Source organism: Oncorhynchus mykiss, chromosome 12, assembly GCF_013265735.2.
Source record: "Oncorhynchus mykiss isolate Arlee chromosome 12, USDA_OmykA_1.1, whole genome shotgun sequence".
Taxonomy (NCBI): Eukaryota; Metazoa; Chordata; class Actinopteri; order Salmoniformes; family Salmonidae; genus Oncorhynchus; species Oncorhynchus mykiss.
In genome coordinates, this window is record NC_048576.1 from 42,284,974 (window position 1) to 42,311,007 (window position 26,034).

At 42.9% G+C, this 26,034-nt stretch overlaps 1 protein-coding gene across 3 annotated transcripts in view; it reads left to right on the forward strand.

The window, feature by feature from the left end:
• LOC110537627 (homeobox protein PKNOX2) overlaps nt 1-26,034 on the forward strand; it is a 93,977-nt gene that overhangs the window by 17,959 nt on the left and 49,984 nt on the right. For all 3 annotated transcript variants that reach the window (XM_021623811.2, XM_021623813.2, XM_021623812.2), the window contains exon 2: nt 13,900-13,987. The gene's annotated coding sequence lies outside the window, so the exon portion shown is untranslated. The remainder of the gene's footprint in view (nt 1-13,899; nt 13,988-26,034) is intronic.

The following is a 26,034-nucleotide window of genomic DNA, read 5'->3' on the forward strand; positions in this document are numbered from 1 at the left end:
AAAACACGTAATATGCTTAGTTGTGATGACATTCATACAATGTTTAAGTTTGGTTGCACAGGACATTCCTATAATGTTCACAGAGCCAAGTTTGTTATGATGGGAAAACATTGCTGGTACATTGTGTTATTACATTACCTAGAAACTTAATGAGAACATTTGAGGAATGTTCTGTGATGATTGTTACAGATTTTGTGTAGAACATTTTAGTGAATGTTAGAACATTCCAAGGATATTTCATTTAAAAAAAAATTCTGATGTGGTCATCCTAATGTTAGCAAAACCCCTAACTACAACTTATTGGGAATCGTAGCTAATGTTCTGTCTTTGGTGGGAGTACTCATTTTCAACCTAGTCTTTCATTAAGCATTTCTTCACTACAACTACTAATCCCATTTGGTATCGTTTGTCTATAATTTGTTACCACTCTTTTGTCTTATTATGTGTGCACATAATTATTGCAGTCATCACATTAGATTATTTCATGCATAATAAACAGACTCAAACTGTGTGCCGGGTAATTAATATGTTAGGATATGTGCTGCGATATGAGCTTTGCTTTTCTAATGATCCTATTGTTCCCGCTGTCCCTGAAAAGTGAGAGTTACTGATCCAAATTTAACACAGTTAAATAGCAATGTCTTTCATCATACCTTTTTTTCTTTCTCTACACTTTCTTCTTTTTGGAAGATCCAGCAAATACAAAAAGATGCTAAAGAAATACTGCAGGGAGCATAAGTAGCGATAGACATGATTTAATTCTTGTTTCTGGTAGATAGATCTTAGTCGATTTAAATCACAGATGTGCTACACTCCATTCACAAGGAAAGAGTCTTTTGATCTTTTATGTATTGATAGCTCCGCTCTGGCCTGTGGAAGTTGCGATGCAAAGAACTGTATGGTTTTGATACAGGTTTGGAACTTCTTTCCAAGTTAAGGCCCAGTGGCTTAACGCTAAACTGACTTTTTAGAGCAGACATGTTCGTGTTTTTAGGAAGGAAGTGTACAGTTCTCTGTAGAGGTCTACCAGACCAAGACATTTTGGGATTCTTTAGCTGCTGATAGCAGCTTTCGTCAACAGAATTGAAGCTACTGTTTGATCTCTCTGCACTGTCCTCATCTTGTCATGAGTGACTGGATTAATCCTGTACAGGAATAAACAGAGTCCGGACATGTTTTTCACCCTCTATTGTGGTAAATTGTCCATTTTCCCCAGGGTTTGGGGCAATTACAATTACAGGCAGTCAATTCAGAAAGTAAACTGAAATTACAATTCAATAAATTGAAAAAAATGCATTGATTTCGAATTACTTCACAACAAACTGAAAAGTAGAAGGTATGTATTTCAATATTTTTCCAATTCAGAATATTGTATTCAAATCACTTCATGAACTGACCGCCTTTAAATCGAATTGACCCCAACCCTGCTAACCAGATGACTGTGGAGGTTTTTGCTGGCTACTTTGTTGAGCAACTATATGCCTTTTCAATGGCCATAAGAGACCATGTATACATACAGTGTGTTTATAACCCCACTGCAACCTGTTTATAACCTATCTGCAACCTGCTCCACCACCAACTCACTGTAACAAAATACTTTTATCACCTTTGATTGGACAGTTTGGACCAACATGGCCCTGTACGGGTCTGTCATGTCATCATCTAAACACCCAGAACCAAATCTATTCTGTCAAAATATTTAATTCCTGTCACGCCTGCTCCCGCTCCCCATCCTTTGTGCTAGAAGGCACCAGGCGCCCCTGCATTACGTGCTCCTGCCACCATCATTACGCACACCTGCCTTCCACCTGTCACGCACATCACCTGGACTCAATCACCTCTGTCATTTCCTCGCCTATATCTGTCTGGTTCCCCACAACTTTTCCCTGCTTCAGCATTCAATGTTGCTTGTCGTTTTGTACCCGTGTGCTGACGCTGTTCTTATCTTGGTCTTTGTCTGTTGCCTGATTAAATGTTGACTTCCCGTACCTGATTCTCATCTCCGGCGTTGGTCCTTACAATTTGTCTGTCACAAGAGACTAGTCACGTCAGAACGTTAACATAATGCCATTGGCTGATCCAGTGAGTTTAACCACATAACCGCCAGTCTCTGCCACCATATCATTCTAAAGACAGTGACCAACCAAACAACCTGCTTCCCCAACCATCGTAAGGTCAGAGTTGAAACACGACACCTATAAGGAGCCACGGCGGGTTCAAAAAAGGCTCTATTGTGTGGCACCAGAGAACACCAGTTATGTCACCTAGTGGTGAACCCCCAACTTCCATCTTCCACTTGACCTCAGTCCCTCCCGTTTCTATAACTTTATAATGGTGTCCCTGAAAAGGTTGATGACAGCTCTGTTCTAAAAGATAGATATAAACAGCTGCTGTGTAGTGTAGAGCGACTGGTGTGGGGCTGAACACAGCAGCTAGAGTGTCTGTGGCCCGCTTCCATGTCTGTGCTAGAATGACAAGGCCTAGCAGCAGGGCCAGATTACTGGACGGGCACGCAGGGCATGTGCCCCGGACCCCCGACCTCCAGGGGGCCGCCATATAGCATATGATAGTAAAATAGGTAGAATTGCAGGAAGTTACCTTTAAAACTGCAACATTTTATCTCAGCCTCATAGCAAAATGTGTAGAATAGCAAAACATTTGCTTTCAAACTGAACAAATGGGGAAATCTGAACAAAATATGAGCTATAAAACAGCAAACAAAATAAACTGCCCCATGCCCTCAATGGTGAAAGGCCGGCGGCAGGAGGCGAGATCAGATGGGAACATTCTAGCCAATGAGAGGCACCAAATGCTTTAGTCTGGCCCTGTCTAGCAGGGTGAGGAGAGAATCCTTTCCACACAGACAGCAGTTATATCTGGTACTCGGGGTCTGTCTGGTCAAGGTCCCTTCTCTGTGGTGAGTACCTGGCCCTCTCCATGGGTTCGGCCGTCCAGGGTCAGTATGGTGTAAATGGACATTGTAGCCTCTGAGTGCTGATCTGGGGTCAGGTGTATTTGTTTAATAGTAATGGGTATGTTTAGGTAACTGGGAAAATAAAACTGATCCGAGACCAGTGCTTAGATGGAGCTGTGGAACTGTGTGTCAGTGCAGCTTTACTGGAGGTGAAATGTCCCCAGTAAAGTGCAGAATGGTGGAGGATCACTTGTACCTTCCTCTTGAGTCCCCTGGTGTGTGTGTGCGTGTGCGTGTGCGTGTGCGTGTGTGTGTGTGTGTGTGTAACAGCCATTTAACATGCTGGCTGCTGTCCCTGGTTCCACTGACGCCCTGCTGTGGTAGTATTTATAAACTGTTATAGACATTTAATACAGATTGCAGCGCACCTCTCAGCTTTCCCTGCTCTCTTAAATACATCATGTCCTCAGAAACAAACAGATAAGCACATTCATGATACATCTACCCAGAGTTTGAATTATTGAGTCGGCACCTCAAAGTTTCTACTGCTTGAGTACCAGCATCTCTTATAAAATATTCATCCTAAAAAATTGACCCATGTACAGAAAAATGAAAGAGTATCAACACCTTATCAACCCACTTCAAGAACTGCAGCTAAACAGAATATTCAGATGGAGAAAACTGGGGAAGTTGGCTAGATCATGCATGCACGTCTTGCATAGAAACTGGATTAACTAGATTATGCACACACATCTATTCTGTACATACAAATGCCTGGCGAAGCCCCCGATTGCAATGTGCCTCAGAAAGGGTTAACCTTTTCTTTTCCACTAGAAGAGAGAGAGAGAGAGAGCGAGAGAGAGAGAGAGAGAGAGAGAGAGGAAAAAACAGGCTAAAGGTCAGCCAGCAAGCCTGATTTCAGACACTGACGGGGAATTCCGCACTGTCTTGCCTTTTCAGGATCTTGCCCTTCTTCTGCCAAGTTCATTATGTTCCCTCTTCCCTCTGCTCGCGCTCCCTTCTGCTAGACAGAGTGACAACAAATGAACTTCTGGGAGAAATTGTGGGCTCATCAGAGGCCCAATGAAGGAATATGAAACAGGCATGTCTGTCTCTGACCCTCCGAAAAGAGGGAAGACTCCACCAGGGGAAGATAGTTTTAGTGTCCCCCTACGTGCATTAGATCAGCCAGCCTACTGTGCTCTACAGGAGGGTCCGTCCACCATCCACACAATCCATCCCCAAAAACTGAAAGCTCAGTGCCTCAGTCTTTTCCCCTCTGTTACCCTTATCCATCCTTTCCTCTCCCTCAGCCCCCCCCCGCACTCACCAGATCTCATTCCCATAATCCTTAGACAGGAAGCTTGTCTTTAGATGTCTGAGCAGGGGGAAGTGTTGATTGGCCTGGGCTGGGCTGACAGGTTGGAGCTGGGACTAGGACTAGGGATTGGGCTGGGGCTATTGGGCTGGGACTATGGGGCTGAGGATAGGGCTCATTGTACTGGGGCTATTGGGATTGGGATGGGTCTGGGGGCTATTGGGATAGGGATGGGTCTGGGAGCTACGTTCTAGTGCTGGGGCTGGTGCTACGTCTATAGAGCTGAGGCTGAGGGACTGGGGCTAGGGCTGGGGCCTGGGCTGGCTGGCCGGGAGCCAGGTTGTTCTGGTGCTCAGCTCCAGTGTGAGCGAAAGAGCATATGATACATAAGAGGCCGACCCAACAAGGCCCATGGGTGCCGAGGAGCATGGTTCAGATCATACGAGTTATGTGCGGTAGCAAGTGAGCTCCTTCAGTTTTATTACATTGGGGAGGGAGTGATGGAATAGAATAAACTGCATAGATGCCTTAAGACATGTTATATCATGTGGCATTTTAATAGCATTTTCATATCATGAAATAGGATTGACACAGATTGTAAAATGGACATGTATCATCTGGGACTAAAGGGTCAAGTTGTTTTGTCTTATTAGCCAAAAGGCCGTAGTTATGGCTAGTGTAAACAGTATTTCTAAACACTAGATTGAGGAATGATTTAGTTCTCCTCATATGTAATATAACAGTAAATTATTTAGAGGCAAATCATTTAGAAAATATAGAATGGAAGTAATTTACAGTTGCGCTGCATTAGGGCATACTGACTGACCAGTGACCACACCCCAAAGCTCATATCTCTTCAACTTGACTTTCAAATGGTTCATCCCGACACCTTTTGCTTTACCCTCTACATCTGCACATGCACCATTGAAAATAAGGATATCAATTTGCTAACACTTTAGTATAGTCGAATTGCTGCAAAGAAACCACTGCTAAAGTACACCAATACGAATAAGAGACTTGCTTGGGTCAAGAAACAGACCGATGGAAATCTGTCCTTTTGTCTGATGAGTAGAAATTAGAGATTTTTGGTCTTTGTGAGACGCAGAGTAGGTGAACAGATGATCTCTGTGTGTGTGGTTCCCACCGTGAGGCATGTAGTAGGAGGTGTGATGGTGTGGGGGTGCTTTGCTGGTGACACTGTCTGTGATTTATTTAGAATTCAAGGCACACTTAACCAGCATGGCTACCACACGATTCTGCAGCGATACGCCATCCCATCTGGTTTGTGCTTTGGGGTAATTTGTTTTTCAACAGGACAATGAATCAAAACACACCTCCAGGCTGTGTAAGGGCTATTTGATCAAGGAGAGTGATGGAGTGCTGTATCAGATCACCTGGCTGCCACAATCACCTGACCTCAACTCAATTGAGAGGGTTTGGGCTGAGTTGGACCACAGAGTGAAGGAAAACCAGCCAACAAGTGCTCGGCATATGTAGGAACTCTGGCAAGACTGTTGGAAAAGCATTCCTCATGAAGCTGGTTGAGAGAATGCCAAGAGTGTTCAAAGCTGTCATCAAGGAAAAGGGTGGTAACTTTGAAGACTTTGTTTAAAACTTGTTGAGTTTCTACATGATTCCATATGTCTTATTTAATAGTTTTGATGTCTTCACTATTATTCTACAACGTAGAAAATAGTAAAATAAAGAAAAACCCTTGAATGAATAGGTGTGTCCAAACTTTTGACTGGTGCTGTATGTGTTGTTTGGTGTTCACTTGCATTTGTTTGTAGATATAAAGTACAGATAGTGGATAGTACTGAGTGAAAGTCTACACACCACTTGCACAGCTTGCTTTCAACGTAAAAAAAAATATTATAGAAAATGTTCCACATTAATACATTTTTAAACAAAGATGTATTGATTGCGTATGTCTTCACACCCCAGAGTTAATACTTGGTGGTAGCACCTTTGGCAGCCATTACAGCTGTGAATCATTTTTAATACGATTCAACAAACTTTGCAAAACTCTTAGAGCAACATATATCCAATGTTTTTGTCAAAATTGCTCAAGCTCAGTACATTTTGTTGGGAATCATTGATGGACAGCAATATGCAAACATTGTCTAGTTATGTGGAGTGAATGCAATGTTAGGGATCCTCTGTATTTTCAAGTTTTGTTTGTGGAATTTATATTTCAATAAATATGAAAGGAACAAAGCCCAGGTAAAAAGTTAGAGGAAAAGCTGCCTCAGTCTTCTGAAAACCTAACCCTGGGGTAAAGTTTGACCTTTTCAGTGGGACAATTACACACATTTTAATGCCAAAGGCACACCAGAATGGCTTTCCAAGAGTGGTCATGTGTGGTCCAGTCTCAGTCCTGACTTAAATTTGCTTGAAAATCAGAGACACGGTTTGAATATTGCTGTCCATCAATTGTAGGGGCCCTTAAGAGTTGTGAAAAGTTGGTTGAATCTTTTTCAAAATGATTCATAGCTGTAATGGCTGCCAAAGGAGCTTCCACCAAGTTTTAACTCTGGGGTGTGAAGACATACAAATGTATATTTTTTATTCATTTGAAAATTTTTATATTAGTTTTCTTGAAATAGGTTGTGAAGATCGGTAGGGGAAAAAAATCTAATGTGATCCCTTTTTAGATGTAATTTTAAGGCAGCAAAATGTGAAGACTGCAAGGGTTGTGTAGACTTTCCCTAGCAACTGTATATGCATCAGTGTCTGTGTGAGTTATTGTTTTGTGTGTGCATTTATGGTGTCGTGCGGTGTGTGTATATTATGTGTGTGTCCTGTGCTTTGTCTGCCACATCTGCCTATTATTAGCTGCTTGCTCGTTAAATGTTGGGGTAAACCCCTCGTGATGCCAAGGAGTGTACTGTTACCCCTATGGGAATACCTACCATTGTCATCCAAAGCTCCCTGGAATTCTATAGTTCTTATCCTTAAACAACAAAGCCTTAGCCGTACTGACCTAGTAATAGTCCCCAATATTGAGCTTAGAATGACTCCTAAACACATGCAAATGTATTCTGTGCTGTTCCCAATGTTAAGTGCAGACTCAGTAGCCTCGGTTTTTCTAATAACTGTCTTGCCTGGTTCACCAACTACTTTGCAGACAGAGTTCAGTGTGTCAAATCGAGAGGGCATGTTGTCCGGTCCTCTGGCAGTCTCTATGGGGGGTACCACAGGGTTAAATTCTCGGGCCGACTCTTTTCTCTGTATATATCAATGATGTTGCTCTTGCTGCGGGCGATTCCCTGATCCACCTCTACGCAGACGACACCATTCTGTATACTTCTGGCCCTTCTTTGGACACTGTGCTATCTAACCTCCAAACAAGCTTCAATGCCATACAACACTCCTTCCGTGGCCTCCAACTACTTTTAAACGCTAGTAAAACCAAATGCATGCTTTTCAACTGTACACTGCCTGCACCCGCACGCCCGACTAGCATCACCACCCTGGATGGTTCCGACCTAGAATGTGGACATCTATAAGTACCTAGGTTTCTGGCTAGACTGTAAACTCTCCTTCCAGACTCATATCAAACATCTCCAATCTAAAATCAAATCTAGAGTCGTCTTTCTATTCCGCAACAAAGCCACCTTCATTCACGCTGCCAAACTTACCCTAGTAAAACTGACTATACTACCGATCCTCCTTCGGCGATGTCATCTACAAAATAGCTTCTAATACTCTACTCAGCAAACTGAATGCAGTTTATCACAGTGCCATCCATTTGTTACTAAAGCACCTTATACCACCCACCACTGCGACCTGTATGCTCTAGTCGGCTGGTCCTCGCTACATATTCGTCGCCAGACCCACTGGCTCCAGGTCATCTACAAGTCCATGCTAGGTAAAGCTCCACCTTATCTCAGTTCACTGTTCTCGATGGCAACACCCACCCGTAGCACGCGCTCCAGCAGGTGTATCTCACTGATCATCCCTAAAGCCAACACCTCATTTGGCCGCCTTTCCTTCCAGTTCTCTGCTGCCTGTGACTGGAACGAATTGCAAAAATCGCTGAAGTTGTAGACTTTTATCTCCCTCACCAACTTTAAACATCTGCTATCTGAGCAGCTAACCGATCGCTGCAGCTGTACATAGTCCATCGGTAAATAGCCCACCCATTTTACCTACCTCATCACCATACTGTTTATATTTATTTACTTTTCTGCTCTTTTGCACACCAGTATCTCTACCTGCACATGACCATCTGATAATTTATCACTCCAGTGTTAATCTTCTAAATTGTAATTATTCGCCTACCTCCTCATGCCTTTTGCACACAATGTATATAGACTCCTTTTTTTTTCTTTTTCTACTGTGTTATTGACTTGTTAATTGTTTACTCCATGTGTAACTCTGTGTTGTTGTCTGTTCACATTGCTATGCTTTATCTTGGCCAGGTCGCAGTTGTAAATGAGAACTTGTTCTCAACTAGCCTACCTGGTTAAATAAGGGTGAAATAAATAAATAAAAAACATAGTTTCAAAATAACCTGTGTCTGTGATGGTGAAAGAGTATATATTTTGCACGGTAAGGGTTGGTCTTATGTCAAAATTCTTGATTATTGCTATTGATTGTGACCTAAATAAGTTCCATCCCTGAAATAATGACCAAATAAATAGTTGTGCTATATTACCTTCTGAAAAGTGGTAGAGACATATTGGTATAATAGCTTTTTATAAAAGACAGTTGAAAGAGTTGAATTGTTGATGTCATCTATAGGCTTTATACTGTAAATGTGGAAGTACTATTCTGCATTTCTTATAGCATCAGCACCCTATAGAAATCGCCAGTGAAGATGGCCAAATGACCTCACTTCCTGTTTGGCCAGTGGAAAGACAATTGTATCATTGTTGTACATCCTGTTTGACAGTGATCTGTGTGATATTCTGTACAGCTGTAGGGCATGACAGAATATTTAGGTCCCATTGGATGTGTGTGGAAACCACTGTAAGGATTTTATATTTTGTTAGTTCTATAGATACAGTTACATTCTGTTTGGTGTTTATTGCAAGTGTGGGGTGTGAAGTTTGTGGGGAACGGAGTTTTGAGTTTGGGTGCATCTGCTACAGAACTGCAAAATGAATCCAAAATGAATTTGCTTCTTCATGCCCTGCATCTTTGTGTAGAAAAACCTTGCTCGCCTTTCTTGTGTTTTATGGAAATTAAATTATGGCATAATGTCATTTTCGTTATTAGAACAGAGAGACTGTGCATATGAATCAGTCCACTGTTGTCATAGTAACATGAAGCACTAAACCTCTGAGCAGCTGTTATTGCAGGCTTTGAACAGCTGGGGGCTATTGCTGGCAAGGGATTGTGGGAAATGAGTCCTTTGGTCCACCCTGCTCATCTTGACCTTCCTCTTCCAAAGAGGAGAGTTTGTGGATCTTAAAGAGGTCCATCTGGAATATACCAATGTGTACTGAGTCTGTGTACGATTATAGGATATTTAGTGAATATGAATTACCTACATTAACACAATATCTTCTCTGAACATATTTGCCTGAAACTAAAATAAACTGCCTGTACTCCACGTGAATTGTAAAAAAAAAAAAAATTGAGCAAATGAGCTGAATTGTTTCGTAACGCGTGGCCGAAAACAAGTTTGAAGCAGCCGAGCGCATCCCATTATTCGAGAACAAATATTGTACAGGGCTGCGATAAAAACTCACAGGAAGCACAATAACTTGTCATGGGGTAGCACTGCTGCCATGTCCAATTCCTTCAGCTTTAATCAAGTCAAAATGTAACCCGAGAGCAGCGCCCCATCCTCCCACTGTTCAATTTAATGAAGAATTCCTAGACTGGGGGACTGTGTGTGCATGTGTGTGAGTGTGTGTGTGCTAGGCCTGGACTGTTTGCACAAGGCGACATGCCAGACTACTTGAGACTCTGAGACCAAGACAGTGACTGAATGTGGGAAAATCTAACGCTCTCCCCCTCCCCCTCTCCCAAGTCAGAGAGGCCCACTCTCTCCTCTCTGTGTCTGTTTGGGGGCCCAGTCAGCCGACCAGGCTGACAGGCCTTAGTGGGGCTGGTTTGGTGGTCTGCTGCTCCAGGAATGCTAATGCTTCCTCTGTGGTTTGCGAGGAACACAGTGATTAGCCCTCCAGCCCCCGGGGGGGAGCCGCTGCTGCTTCGGCCCGCTTTAATTCACTTTGACGTCAACAGGAAGGCCAGCCCAGGTTGAGCGGCTGGAGAGGAAGGCCACTGCTGGTCCCGGAGCTTAGGGGGAAGCTTCCAGAGGGATTACAGACCAGGCTAAAATGTTTTCTTTGTAGCTGGAGGAAACCTTAGAAATGCCTCCCCTTCCACCTCCCCTGATCTTCCTTCGGTGACTGTTGTGTTGGTGAAGTGAACAACCCAGGCTAGAGGATAGCCCCCCCCCTCCCACAAAAAAAAGCCTACTCTCCTTGTTTACTTTCATGAGCACTGGTCTGAAATGAGTTTATACATTGATGCAAAAGGGTGTATGGTGGAATCCTATCCAGTCATTTAATTAACTTGTTAGTGGTCTTGCAGTGAAGGAAACTATAAAGCCATGTAACTGCTGCAGTATGTACATCCCCCCTCCCCCCGTCTGTTAAATATCCAGTCTCCAAGCTCCCTAGCCTATACCTCACACACAGTCCCAATTGAGCAGTGCAGGTCTTGGTAAACATTCGCTGTTCAGAGCTCCAGTGTTAGCAGGTAGCAGCTGGAGTTGCTAGCCTGCTGGGAAGCCCAGCACACTCCCACTGACAGGATACATGACTAGCCGGTCAAGCGAAAGATCAGGTGTCCAATCCTAAATGGAAGATTGAACTTAAATCGGTTACATGTGCATACTGACTTCCTGCACTGCACCTGAACTCCTTGAAATGAGTCCAGGAGCCTATGGAGGTACTAGGCACAAAGGAATATGTCTAAAAGAGACTAAGGCTACTTGCAGCCAAGATATTCTATATTCGACATATAGAGTTGTGAGACCCTAACGTGGACCCTTCGTGGCCAGAAGTAATTTAGCCATTCATTGTAGCCATTGGTGCTCTGTAGAGTTGATATTTTCTCAGGTTTTCTCTTGTCAATTTACTCGTGACATTCCTGGATTACTCATTATACTAATAAAGTCAGATACATGTTTTCTATTGAACCTTTATTTAACTAGGCCAGTCAGTTAAGAACAACATCTTATTCACAATGACGGCCTAAATCAACAAATATGATAGTTAGTTTAAGAACGATTAAGGGTACAAGACTGTGTACATATCTGTCTGTGTTGGCAAAATCACGACATCTTCCATCGAGCCAAGCGAGGAGAGGCTGCTTGTTGTCATAGTTCCAAGATCAGTCAGAAATGTCTAGCTAACCCTATGCCACTGAAACTGGTGGATCTCAAAACTGAACTTGTATACTCGTTAAGTAGCAATGATATCGTTTGCCACAATTGTCTTTCGACACGATAGATAGGTCGAACCAGTCATGACTATTCAACAAAACAATAAGTCAAGTTTCTTTCCAGCAATTTTCTTAGTTACATGATCGTATAACTAGCAAAGGAGTTTTGAAGTTGAGGGTGCAGTATTTATGAAGTTTGACAATGATGGCGAAAACTAGCTCAAGTACTCATACTAACCGTACTAACCATACTATTTGTGACACTAACCATACTATTTGTGACACTAACCATACTATTTGTGACACTAACCATACTATTTGTGACACTAACCATACTATTTTACATGAATTGATTATATAGTATGCTTATTGGTCATAGTATGGATATAGTTAGTATGCCAAAAGTTCCCGGATGTTGTTCTAGAATTCGCCAAAATATGAAGTATACATGCAGTGGACACTTTTTCCCTACTTTTAAGGCCCGTAATGTAATTCTTCAGAAATGGGCATGGCTTCACAACGTTTTTTAAATTGGAAGAAAATGTTGGAAAATATGCAGCCGAAGTCCAACGAGAGCTGATACAAATTCATTGCTTTAAGTGATTATGACAAATGTTAACAAAATGTTGAGCAATGTAATAAATAAATAACTTTTCAAATAAGTTACGTTACACTTTATGTTGGCTGATAATTTGTTAGGTACGCTATCCTTATGAACCGCATAGCAGTACAGCAGTATGTTAGCTAGTCACCTAACGTTAGTTGACTACTACTACAGTACATCGAACTTGCCAGGCAGTATACTAACTTTATGCTATCTAACTAACTACCCAACGTTTATTGACTTGATTATTCAACTCATTCTTAGTGATCATTGTACATTTAATGGACATTGTTAATTCTGGCTATCTACTCTGATTTCAGAGCATTCTCGCGCAGAATAACTGATGAATTTACAAACGGCCGGTGTCTGTACACGTCAGCAAAAAAAGCGTAATTAAATTGTTTCCAGCAGCACAGTTATAGTCACTAATGCTCTGGATAACATGAAAACAGCCTAACTAGCTCTGTTAGGGCGAGTAAAATTGTCAGTGAGGTGTTCTCTCATTTGTGTCTAGAAGTATCTAGCCAACATTAGCCAGTGGTGTAAAGTACTTAAGTAAAACTATTTTAAAGTACTACTTAAGTAGATTTTGGGGTATCTGTACATTAATTTACTCTTTATATTTCTGACAACTTTTACTTTTACTTTAATACATTCCTAAGAAAGTAATGTACTTTTTACTCCATACATTTTCCCTGACACCCAAAATTACATTTTGAATGCTTAGCAGGACAGAAAAATGGTCCAATTTACGCACTTATCAAGAGAACATCCCTGGTCATCCATACTGCCTCTGTTCTGGCGGACTCACTAAACACACACATTTCATTTGTAAATTATGTCTGAGTGTTGGAGTGTGCTCCGGGCTATCTATACATTTAAAAAACAAGAGAATTATTCCATCTGGTTGGCTTAAGAAATGTGGAATTTGAAATGATTTTGTTTTCGAACACAGCTATAGTTCAGCTAGCCAGCTATTTTAGCAAGGGAAAACAAGCTCGGGACAGGATATAGGGTCCGTGCTATCCGGGCTCCTTGGGACGTCCCTACCCCATTGAAGTTGACATTTTAAATGGTTACGTTTAGGGTTAGGTAAGGGATATGGTTAGGGTAATGTAGGGGTTAAGGTTAGCATTAGGTTAGAGACGTCCCACGTATCCCAGATAGCACTTACTCATGATATAGCTGGGCGCACATGCCCACTTGGCTAATTCAGGACATAGATTATAGTTTGTATGCCCTGATATCTGGAGCTGGCAGCGAAATGTTTAATTAAACAATTCAGAGACTGAAACAAAGAAATCAGATGACAAATATTTAAAGAGAGAGAATCGATATACAATTCTGAAATCAGCTGTAACTGTCAGTAGTAAAACAAAGCTTAAAACGATGTTTGAGTGAACCTGATTGCAGAAAATGAATGGTGATGTCGCTTCTAGACACGGTAGATTGCTTCACCTCACCACTCTATTCACACTCATTATATGGCAGTATTTTAATGCCAATAATACTGTAAACATAAGAAAACAACCCAGACCACTATCATTGTGAAATTACAACTACTTTTCTGATTTTGCCTTATTTTGTGTACAGTATGTTAAAAATGGACTTTAAACATGCATGTTCACTCACACAGCAACATTTCCCTGTTTTTTGCAGACTTTGTGTGGAGGACCGGACACTAAGGCGTGGAAGAGCAGACCACAACAACATTGACTGCTGCTGTGTTGCCGAGGGCAAACTAACTGTAAGTTCTCCCATCACCTTTTCACAGATCTGAAATAGGGAAGTAAGACTTTAAGACTTCTTCACTCAAGTTACTGTTTACATACTATCTGTTTGTTTACAGCACCATTAAACAAGACGTGTATTTAGCGAGAGCCTAAGTGTAGTCTTTAGGCATGTGTTTTATACACATACGCATGACTAACTAATGGGGTGTTAACAACACATCTTAGCAGCACATCTGGTACATCTAATACTGTCAAGTTGCTTCTTCAGATCCAACTCCCAAGTGTTTTTATCGTTCCATGATGAAGGCTAAGACTAAGAGCACACAATTAAGTGTAACTCCTACCTTAAAAAACGACCATGCAAGAGTAGTTACTGTAAGTCTCTTTGATTGACTCAACTCCGTTGCGGTTCGGTTGACCTAGATCGACATCAATCATTTAAGGCCTCTTCCTAATTCCGCAGACTAAGTTGTATTTCCCAATTTGACTTTTTAAGTTGACTTTACTTCTCGCAGGGAGTTTATTGCCCAAAGTTTGGATGCTGCCTTTCCCCCTTCATGTTTTTAATAGCAGTTAGATTCACTCTAAAAACACTATTTGTGTCTTTAATGGTTGAGCTGGCCAGGATGGAATTGACTGGAGTTGATGAGTTCTAAGTGAAGCTGTGGCGAGAGTTCGAGACGAGGGCTTTACTGTGACACTATAATGACAGGCAACAGGGAGGTGAACTCATTTTGTAGTAGGAATAGGATGAGAAGGGGGGGTTGGAGGGCAGAAAGAGAGGGAAGTCTCTTTAATTGAGTGCAAAAGCAGCTGGATATTCCAAGCCATTTCCCGCCACAACAACGGTGCACTGGCACTGCCTGTCTCCATATCCTCCTGGCACTAATCGCTTCCAGCCGCTGCATCCTCCCTCCCTCCTCTCCTCCCCTGTATGGATTCTTCGGAGCCCTGCCGAGGATTGTTTTACACTTAATTTTGTTAGACCTAACGAGATTTCGCTAATTAAATCTCCTCCTGGCTGGAGCTGCCATCTCACCCTGTCGCGCGGAGTGTTTGTTTGTATAGATCTTTTTAGACTAATAAACATTTTCATTCCAAAGTCGTGGGGAGAGGAGGGAAGGGTTGTGTTGCTCCGGCACTTCTGATAATCCTTATAGGTTTTAACCTAGCATTCTGTGTTAGGGAAGTGGCAGCCATCCGCACCAGGTACCACTGTCTCTCCTCAAGGGAATGGCATCCATGAGATGATAGTCTCTTATGAACACTGTCCATGGCTACCTAGCTCTTTCCCTTCCTGGACATCACCTTGTTATTGTACCAATGAATGGGCAGCGATCATGCAGCTACAGTATATGATCCTGATAAACACAGCTGTCCCCCACAGGAGGTTGCTGAGGGGAGGATGGCTCATAATAATGGCTGGAATGGAGTGAATGGAATGGTATCAAACACATGGAAATCATGTGTTTAAGTTTGATAACCATTCCATTTATTGTGTTCCACCCATCACTATGAACCAGTCCTCCCCAATTACGGTGACACCAACCTCCTGTGCTGTCCACCCAATCCACACCGGACTGGATGGATTAATATGAAACCTTTAGACATTGCTATATTCTTTCCCGGTATCATGACCAATGATAGAACAATTCTATTGTAACGACCATTGGTGGAAGAAGGTGTGGACCAAAGCACAGCGTGGTACGTGTTCATGATTTTATTAACTGAACACTGAAATACAAAACAACAACGTGAATAAACGAAAAAAAAACGAAACAGTCCTGTAAGGTGCAGAAAACACTAAACAGAAAATTAAACACCCACAACCAAAATGGGGAAAACAGGCTACCTAAGTATGATTCTCAATCAGAGACAACGAACGACACCTGCCTCTGATTGAGAACCATACCAGGCCAAACACATAAATACTACATAGAAAAAAGAACATAGACTACCCACCCCAACTCACGCCCTGACCAAACTAACACAAAGACATAATAAAGGAACTAAGGTCAGAACGTGACAGTACCCTCCCCCCAAAGGTGCGGACTCTGGACGCAAAACCTGAACCTATAGGGGAAGGTCTGGTGGGCGTCTGTCCGAGGGGGCGGATCTGGCGTGGGACGTGGACCCCACTCCACCATAGTCTTTGCCCGCTTCTTTGCCCGCTTCAGTGGCACCTTTAGAACGGCAACCCTCGCTGCCGACATCGGACTGGGGACCCTTGCAGCAGGTCCCGAATAGATGGGAGACTCTGGCAGCTCCTGACTGACGGGCGGCTCTGGCAGCTCCTGACTGACGGGCGGCTCTGGCAGCTCCTGACTGACAGGTGGCTCTGGCAGCTCCTGATTGATGGGCAGCTCTGACAGCTCGGGACCGACGAGCGGACCTAGAGGGAGGAGACGGAGAGACCTACAGGAGGCCTGGTGCTTGGAGGAGGCACAGGTTGAACCGGGCTGGTGAATACCACTCTGGTGAATACCACTCGCACCTCTCCCTTAGGCTCAATACCCACATTCGCCCGACAATAAATGTCCCTGTAAGTCCCAGTGTTTAATCTCAAGAAGACTACCTGCATTGTATCTCTATGTGTGTTTTGAGGTTTTAGGGGAAGTGTCACCAGGTGGGGCCAGGTATAAACATAGGCGATGCCTGGGAGGGGCCCTGCCTGAGAGGGGCCCTGCTATGGTGGATGCCCCCTCAGGAGACACTCCCCGACTATTGTAGGAGCACACCGCCCACAATAGACTTGTAGTCTCTCTGCATTGTTGCTTGCCAAAGGCTCCATTGTAACCACCTCCTTCCTCCATTCTCCCACTCCCTGGCTGCATCCCTCTAACTCCCTCTTGGGTTTGGTTCTATCCAGTCCTCTGCCTCCTCTACCCCCATTGTGGAGGGTGTGGGTAGGCTGCTCGGTTCTGGCGGAGGTGCCCCTGGTGAAGGCCTTTGCTTGGTGATCATGTTTCTGCCACCTGTCGCTCAGCTTAGGGAGGGAGGGGGAGGGAGGGAGCCAGGGGAGATGCCCAGGCATCTGGCACCAAGAGGGGCTCGCCATGTGCCAAGAGTACTGGATTCCAATGTTCTCGATTTTTCATTTCATTCAATTCATTTAATTTCTCCAGTGTGAAGTCCGCTGTCTCATTTCTCCCCTTTTTTATCGAGGAGGACAACATAAATGGTGGTAGGGAATTGTATTGTTAGATTTAGCATTAGCATGTGGCCAATGACAAGCATCTCAAAGGTAGATGTTAGTTACAGATAATTTAGCATTGTTGGAATCTAAACTTTGTGTTTTATGTTTAGATGTGTCCTTACAACTGTTTAAGAAATGCCATTAGGACTCCCATGAGTTTCTTGTGTACAGTATCCTGTTGACCAAATGGTATCTAACATATGAAGTATCTAACACATGCATAGCAAGGTTAGCATAGAAATTCAGAGATGGAAGCCAACCTCATTAAACAGACTACATCTGAAATGCTCGCTCTCAGATGAGGCAACTAAGGTTATTTTAGATTGAAGCACTTGACACCTCCCACTGTCTTTACAGACAATTAAATAGTGAAGGCTGGCATTTCCAATCCCGCAAGGAAATCCAATATACAGTGCCTTCGGAAAGTATTCAGACCACTCGACTTTTTCCACATTTTGTTACGTTACAGCCTTATTCTAAAATGTTTTAAATAGTTTTTTCCTCATCAATCTACACACAATACCCCATAATGACAAAGCAAAAACAGGATTGTAGAAATTTTAGCAAATGTATAAAAAAACCTAAACTGAAATATCACATTTATGTAAGTATTCAGACCCTTTACTCAGTACTTTGAAGCGCCTTTGGCAGCGATTAAAGCCTTGAGGCTTCTTGGGTATGACGCTACAAGCTTGGCACACCTGTATTTGGGGAGTTTCTCCAATTTTTCTTTACATATCCTCTCAAGCTGTCAGGCTGGTTGGGGAGAGACGCTGCACAGCTATTTTCAGGTCTCTCCAGAGATGATTGATCGAGTTCAAGTCCGGGCTCTGATTGGGCCACTCAAGGACATTCCGAGACTTGTTCCGAAGGTACACCTGCATTGTCTTGGCTGTGTGCTTAGGGTCACTGTCCTGTTCGCCCCAGTCTGAGGTTCTGAGTGCTCTGGTACAGGTTTTCATCAATAATCTCTGTACTTTGCCCCGTTCATCTTTCCCTCGATCCTGACTATCCTGACTAGTCTCCCAGTCCCTGCTGCTAAAAAACAGCATCATTTTTTTCGCCCTTCCCCAGATCTGTGCCTCGACACAATCCTATCTCGGATCTCTACGGACAATTCCTTGGACCTCATGGCTTGGTTTTTGCTCTGACATGCTGTGAATTGGGGAACCTTATATAGACCGGTGTGTGCCTTTCCAAATAATGTCCAATCAATTGAATTTACCACAGGTGGACTCCAATGAAGTTGTAGAAACACCCATTGATGAGGGAAAACTTTTTATTTCATCAGTTTTAGAGTAATGCTGTAACATAACAACATTTGGAAAAAGTCAAGGGGTCTGTATACTGTCCGAATGCACAGTATACCCTAGAGAAACCAATTGAACCGGCACCTCTGTAAATATCATGCCGTATTAGTGGAGAATCTGTGAATCTGTGAGCCTAGGGTGCCGCCTGGGATAAGGGCATTTTCCTAAGAAATTAAACGATTTAGCTGTCATTTCGATAATGGAACGAAAAAATATAATATTTAGACAAAACGGAAAAAGAAAACAAATTGACGTACGCCTATAATATATACTCCTGCAACCTTTTTGAGTTCACCCGTATGCCCTTCATCATTAGCGTTAGCAGCACGCTAGCTACCCCTCCATCTCCCATCCCATCGTTCTTGCCATCTCAACCATCATCCCCCAGTGAAACGCCTTCATCTCCTCACCCTGCTAGCTACCCAACCCTGCTCTCGTTTCCCCACCAACCCAGCAACACTAATTATGTTGATTTAACTTAGCCACAACCCCTTCCTTCCGCCATACCACCATCTGAATGGAAGCTTATTAGTTTGAATATTTTTTTTATTTATTCCCCATTTCTTGGGGCCCCTGTCGGCATATCCAATTACTCTCGCCGCGCGGCTGTAATTGCCTCCATGCCAATGGCCACCAGACAATCGTGCTAAATGAGGTGAGGCCGAGAGGCTGCGAGCCCGACTTCATTAAGAGCTAATGGGATTTTATTGGGGGGACTGAAGACCCAGCTCATCAAAAAGGGACGATGGAAAGAAAACAAAACAGATGGAGAGGAAGAGCCGAAAGACTCTGCAACGTAGCTCCCTGCGTAGGCTGCATGCACTTTTTTTTTTATCCTGGTAAGAAAAAAAGAAGCAGCGAAACTCTCTATAATTCGAACCTTGCTATCAACCCCTACCCCATCCCTGTAAAACATATATACAGGAGAAAGAGACAAATGTTGGAGCGTTGTTGAAAGATAAGGCAGGCCTGAAGGGTGGATGCTTTTATAGGAAGTCTGTGGGCTTCTATACTTTTTTTTAGTGTTTGACTGATTGTACAATGTTTGTTTTCTTCAGAATGTTTGCATGTCTTTGTTGTTCAAATGTATTCTAGGCTTGAATTATGTAGCACTTAACAATAAAACACATTTTTTTCACTTGCAATCATCTATCTCTGGGATGTTAAGCAGATCAATACCAAGTCTACAGTTTATGTTTTCATCACCTATGTGTACAATAGATACTAACTAATATATTAACTCATTTCAAAAAGAGTACTGGTGAAACTAACAGACAGATGTTATACCCAGTTAAAGCATTCAAAGTGCTGCACTGAGACTGGGGTAGTATTCATGCTTCTGTGCAGTGTGGGATATGGCAGTGCTTGATGCACTCAGAAACAAGGAAAGTACTCAACTCAAGAAGAGGGCATGCAAAGTGCTACAAGAATAGCTTTTTCAGCAGCAATGAATGGAGTGGAGATGAGTGAGAGCCAATCACTGCCGATATACAGCAATGTGATGCATCATGTGTTGAGATGTTTTCCAACTCAAACATGTACAGTATACAGTATGTATGTGTTTGGTGGTGATGCCCATGCAATAGATATGAACATGCCCTCGTCTGTCATCAGTCTGCCCTTGGTATGCATGTGAAGCTGGTCCACCATTTTAGAGAACCCCTATAGGAATAGCTATATTGCAGCTTGCAGTTGAGGATCAGTTGCCCATACTTTAATCCTCTACACCATCTTAATGCCACTACGGTTGTCCTGCTGTGGGATTCAGCCCAATGTGCCTTTTGACTCCTCTGTAAGAGGGTCCTGCCAAAATCTATTACACAGTGAATAGTGTTCACGTACAGGAGCATTTAGACCCAGTGTGTAATGTATACTGTGAATTAGTTTCTAATCTGACTTTGCTCCATTCTGTCCCCACTGAGTATTAAGGCTACTAAGTCCATTCACAGGAAGTGAGAAATGGTGATTTGCACAAAAGACAACCCAATTACAAGATGCATCTGTTTGTGGTGAAAAACGACACATTTCATCCTCAAAAGACAATTTAACATTTCAATGTTTCAAATCAAATCAAATTGTATTTGTCACATGCACTGAATAGAACAGGTGTAGACCTTACTGTGAAATGCTTACTTACAAGCCCTTAACCAACAATGCAGTTTTAAGAAAATAGGTTTAAGAAAATATTTACTACATCAACACAAGACAGTGTACTCAGTGTGTGTACCCAGTATTTGTTGTGGGTGGTTGTAGGCCTGGAGCTGATTGACGCCTGGCCCTGGTAGTAACAGCTGTCCTCCAGCTGCCAGAATCTCCTGCTTGGAGGAAAACAGACCCAAACCTCCAGGGTCAGTGCTGTGGTATGGAGGTCTCCACGGCAACCGGAGGAGGATCTAGAGCCCTGAGAACAATCCTGCCACTGAGAGGAGAGTTGCGCTCCGGCTCGCCTCTGAACTCAACACAGGGGAATGCGACTCTCCCCAAGTGGGGAGACGGAGAGAGGGAGAAAGAGTGAGAGCTAAATAGGAAGGAGGGAGTGAGAGATAGGGAGAGGAAGGAGGAAAAGAGGATGAGTAGAGGAGGGAGGGGTGAGAGAGAAGCTTGGTTTTATCCTGGCCAAAACAGTGGTTGTCATGTTAACCCAACCCCATCCTCCTTCCCACCCTTCCTTCTCTCTTTCTCTCTCTCTCTTCAACCCCTTACCGAGCTCAGGCATTCCCCACAAGCAGTGAGGCAGTGTTTGAATGACTGAAACACTATATGCAGAACGTAAAATGTTTTACTTATTGGGTGCCGGCTTGTATACAACACTCTGACCAGCGGTGATTAGAACAAAAACCTGATCCCTTTGCCAAAACTTATTTTTGTTATATTAAACACTGCACTGAGCAAGCTCTATTCCAAGAAAAGTCATGCTCTTTCATAATAGGTTGTAGTTCAATAAACATAGCTTTTTATGTAACTACGTTTATTTTGTTTAAATTCAGCTGGTGCAGATACGTTTGTTGCTCTAACAGTTACACTGTAGTCTCAAACTGCAGACCACATCAAAGCTAGGTACACTGTGGTAGGCAATGGCCATCAACCTGTGAATTTGAGTTTAAGTTTGTGATCATACAAATACTTTTGAATAAAACCTCCACACACCATCCTTCTATACAACATCTCTAAGTAGGGTTTTGTTAAATAGAGTTAAGATTCAAATCAGCAGAGGAGACAATAGAAACAGTAACAGAAAGAGTAACAGGTGTTAACCAAGATGCGGTGCCACTTGAGCAACTGTATCTGCTGATCAGGGCTTCACTTTAACTGGAAGGAGAAACACTTGGCATGGACATTCTGATAATCATAAATCAGTTTAAGACAAAAGGAAATTGCGAATCCAATCGTCTATTGTTATGGTACATGAGCAATTCTCAGAAGATTATTGTTCTGTTCTAAATGAAGAGGCCCTCACGCGTCACCTGCAGCTCGATATGGAAAGTAAGACACGCAAACAACACTTGATTTAGACGAGGGGAACGGAATGCTTGTTATTTACCTTAAGGTCACCATTTTTGCCTAAATGGTGACAGAAATTCACAAAGAATGGAGGGGTTTCTATGGTAACAGGCTCCCTGCAAAAAGGTCACCGTCAGAGACAGCCTGAGAAAGACAACAGGATTATGGGGGATTTGGAGGGGGAATAAAATCAGTTTTATTCTCTCTTTTTTTGTGTATAAATACATTTCTTCTATAGAATATCTGAACGATGATAAAAACATTGGATTTGAATAGTGCAATTACATGGCTCCAAACGGCAAGGACTCTCTTTTTTATTATGATTTCTTTATTTTCTTTTGATGTCAGAATTGAAAAGGGAGTGTGGTCGGCAGTCGCCCGACGCCCAAGCTTTGTGCTCGCCGCTGATACATACCCGCCTTGCCCCCTCAATCACTGGCGGCTCCTTTCGCTCCCCTCCCTCTCAAGTCATTTTAATTAAGTCAGTCTCGCTGGCGTGGCTGGCAAAGATAATTGGAGAGGGTTTTGGATGCCATTTACTCTAAATGTCGCCTGTTTCTTCCCTTTCTTTTCGGGCTGTCTCGGTCTGACTCTCCCCCCATCTTCTGGCATGGAGGCTGATCTTTCGTTTCCATCTTATATTCAAACGTGAAATATGGATCAACCTCGTCCGTGTGGTGTGTGGCACGCCACTGAGAAGTTCCTGTGAATTGGGCCGATGCTGCAATTGATTTGAAATGGCAAATCAAGTGATGGCAATTTCTTTAAAATGAGGGGATTCTTTTGAACTTTTTGAAAAAAGTATTATTTTCTCACTGTCAAGAATACTGAAAACGTATAGGGAAGACATATACACAGTATATTAAAAATAGCTTCAGAATAACCAGCATAACTGATGCTTTAAGCAATGCTTTGATGATCTGGAAGTGAAGCAGTTGTATGTTGTTTCTCAACATCATTTCACATTGCTTCCATAAGGAGAGAATGATGACCCCCCCCAAGTTCTAGTCAAGAGTATAGACCCATTTCTCGGCCTCGTTGTTAAAAGACATCAGAAAGGGGCTTGTTTACATTGGATTGAATACAACTTCAGATGCAGCTTCTCCCTTACAGAAAAAACACATTATTTCACATGCGGAAAATTCATTTAATGTGAATTTCACCTGTTTTCACGTTAAATCAATCAATCTGAAATCAGGTGAATACATCTGTTTTTGGAACACTTCTCATGTGATCACATTTTCACATAAGATCATGTGATCACATTTTCACATAAGATCATGTGATCACATTTTCACATAAGATCATGGAAACATGTTTTTTTGGAACACGTGTGTTCACGTGAAATGCATGTTTTTTCTGCAAGGGCTGCAAGTTAACAAATACGTAGTCAGATGGTTAGCGCCTACAACATGGCAGCTGTCATCGGAGGATTGGTTAGCTAGCAAGATAGCGAGGCAAGGTAAAATATCACCAATAGAGCTAGAATAATATGCTTATTGAGCATAGCTATACCCATCAGTCTTGTGTGTTTTCATGGTCATCATTCACTCATTGTTAAGTTTGTCAAGTTCCCAACATCATACTGCTACAGGGCTTTTGATGTGAGGATACGCGTTCATCACTTAAACGGGATGTTTGCTTGTAAACAGAAAATGTCTCTAAGTGCAGTATAATTTAGATTAAGACTACAAAATGAAGCGTAGCAACTTTGTGAAGAATCTGTCGAATCATTTTTGTAATAATACTGTCAAATTCTTTCAAGTTATTTGTGTTGTAGTGCGTGCATGAGTTTTGAGAGTTCGGGAATCTAGCAATGAGTGATATGTGCAACACTCTAAAAGTGTTAACTGTGTGCAAAGTGCCCATGAGTATTTTAACTTCACACTTTCTGACATTTGCAGTGTTCACTTATGTGAGTGATAAATATAATACTACATTTACACTACATGTATGAACCCTACGACATATAATGTGGCGTATGAGGTATGTTGTACTTGAGTGTTTAGTGTGTGCAGTGTGTGGCATGTGCGGTGTGTGTGAGTGGTAAGTGTGCGGGGACTCCTCCAGGCAGGCCCCCTATCAATCACAAAGGGTCGGACCTGTTGCTAAAATGGGTCTGCAGTGGGCCACCCATCCAGCCTTGCCGCTCGGGGGAGATCCAATGTCCTCAGAGCTCTAATGCACTCCAGATGTCCTTTTGGCTGGGGCTGATTTTTCCATGTGGTCTATATTAAAGGGAACTTTATTTAATATATCAGGCTTTTAAAATGCTACATTTGTGCACAATTTCTACTTAAAATACCAAAGGAACTTGTTGATGCACCTGCAGCAACTTGCCTGTTCAGTTCTAATGTGCATTTTCAATTTTTCCCCATTTTAAAACAGCATTGGTAATACTGAGTCCCCGATGTCTCTGTTCTCTCTGGTGTTGGCTGCTCTCTCCTCTCTCTCTATATATCTCCATCTGGCTCCTTTCATCTCTTACCTTCTCTCTCTTTCTTAATCTACTTGTGTCTCTTCCTTTCTCACACTCCCTTTCTCTCTTTTTCTCTAGTTCTGGCTTTCTCACTCCCCCTCTCTCCCTCATCACCCCACACATGCTCCCCTCCGCTCCCTGTGGCATTTGAGAGAGGAAATGTAATATTGGATTGTTTGGTGTTTCCAAGGATTCCATTCGGCTGGGCTCCTTCCCCGACACAAAGACAAACATCAGCTGTCGGTGCCAAGAGCAGCAAACACCAGCGTCTCCCTCATTATTCGCCCCTCTCATTTCAGAGCTCTGGCCTACTTTTTATTGTCTCTTTCTTCCCCATTGCCTGGTTTGTGTTCTAGACGGCTCTCCATGCTCTCCAACTGTTTTTCTTTCTTCAACTTTATGGCATACCCACTGTGATCATTTGAATTGTGTGTTTTTTTGTTTGTATCAGCAAGCGATATCGTAATTACCAGGCCCTTGGGAATACTTGGGGACAGTTATCAGATTTCCATTTTACAGGAGAAATACATCTGGATTAAGAGAGAAAATGAGGGGAGTGGTTCATTGTTGCAGGGAATGAAACTGTATATAGGGTTAATAGTTATTAACTTTTCAATCATTTTGAAGGGAGCATGCATGAACTGGATCTCAATTAGCTAGCATATTCAGTAGCCTAGCTATCTTTCAGACAGTTTTAAGACTTTGTGGACCAACCTCTCATTAAGCTCAACCAAGCATTGGTTACCCTTCGGTTTCCTCATGGGTCCAACCTCACATTGCCTACGAACACCCTTATGGGGTGAAGGTCTTTCTCCCTACCGCCTCTACACATGTCATCCACCTTGCCCTGGTTCCTACACCTGCTATAATAGTCTGACCCCCCTCGGCGGCTCATCCAGACCCTGACGAGGGGGCCTCAAACCCTCTCCACCTGGAATCTGCTGACGATCAAAGCTGCGCATCCCAACCATTCTACCTCCTCTACATCCCCCCACACACCTGATAATCCCACTCATTAGCCCCCCGCCGCTCTCCTCAAATATTCCCCTTCGCTTGTCCTTTGTAGGGGGATGGATGGAAGGAGGATAGAGAGCTGGAATCCTCTGCATGCAGATGACTAGGTGCTCTTAATCTTCCCCTCCACTGCCACATGCCTGCCAATACCTCTACACAATGTGCCCTCACCCTCCGGTGGCACCAAGCAGGGCATTGCATGGCATGGCACTGGCCGTTCATTTAACTCATGTCAACCTTGCAAACTCTTGATTTACCCTCGGTGTCAATGTTAGGTGTTATATACCTAATATTCACTCTAAAAGCTGTTGTCTAAAGGTGTTTGAAGTTGAACTAAGGGCACAGGACACAGAGTCATGCTCCCTGTCAGAGAGCCTTTTAATGTCTCTATTTGGTTTGGTCTGGGTGTGATTTGGGGTGGGCATTCTATGTTTTGTTTTCTATGATTTTGTGTTTCTATGTTTTGGCCGGGTATGGTTCTCAATCAGGGACAGCTGTCTATCGTTGTCTCTGATTGGGAACCATACTTAGGTAGCCCTTTTCCCTCCTTTCTGGGTGGGA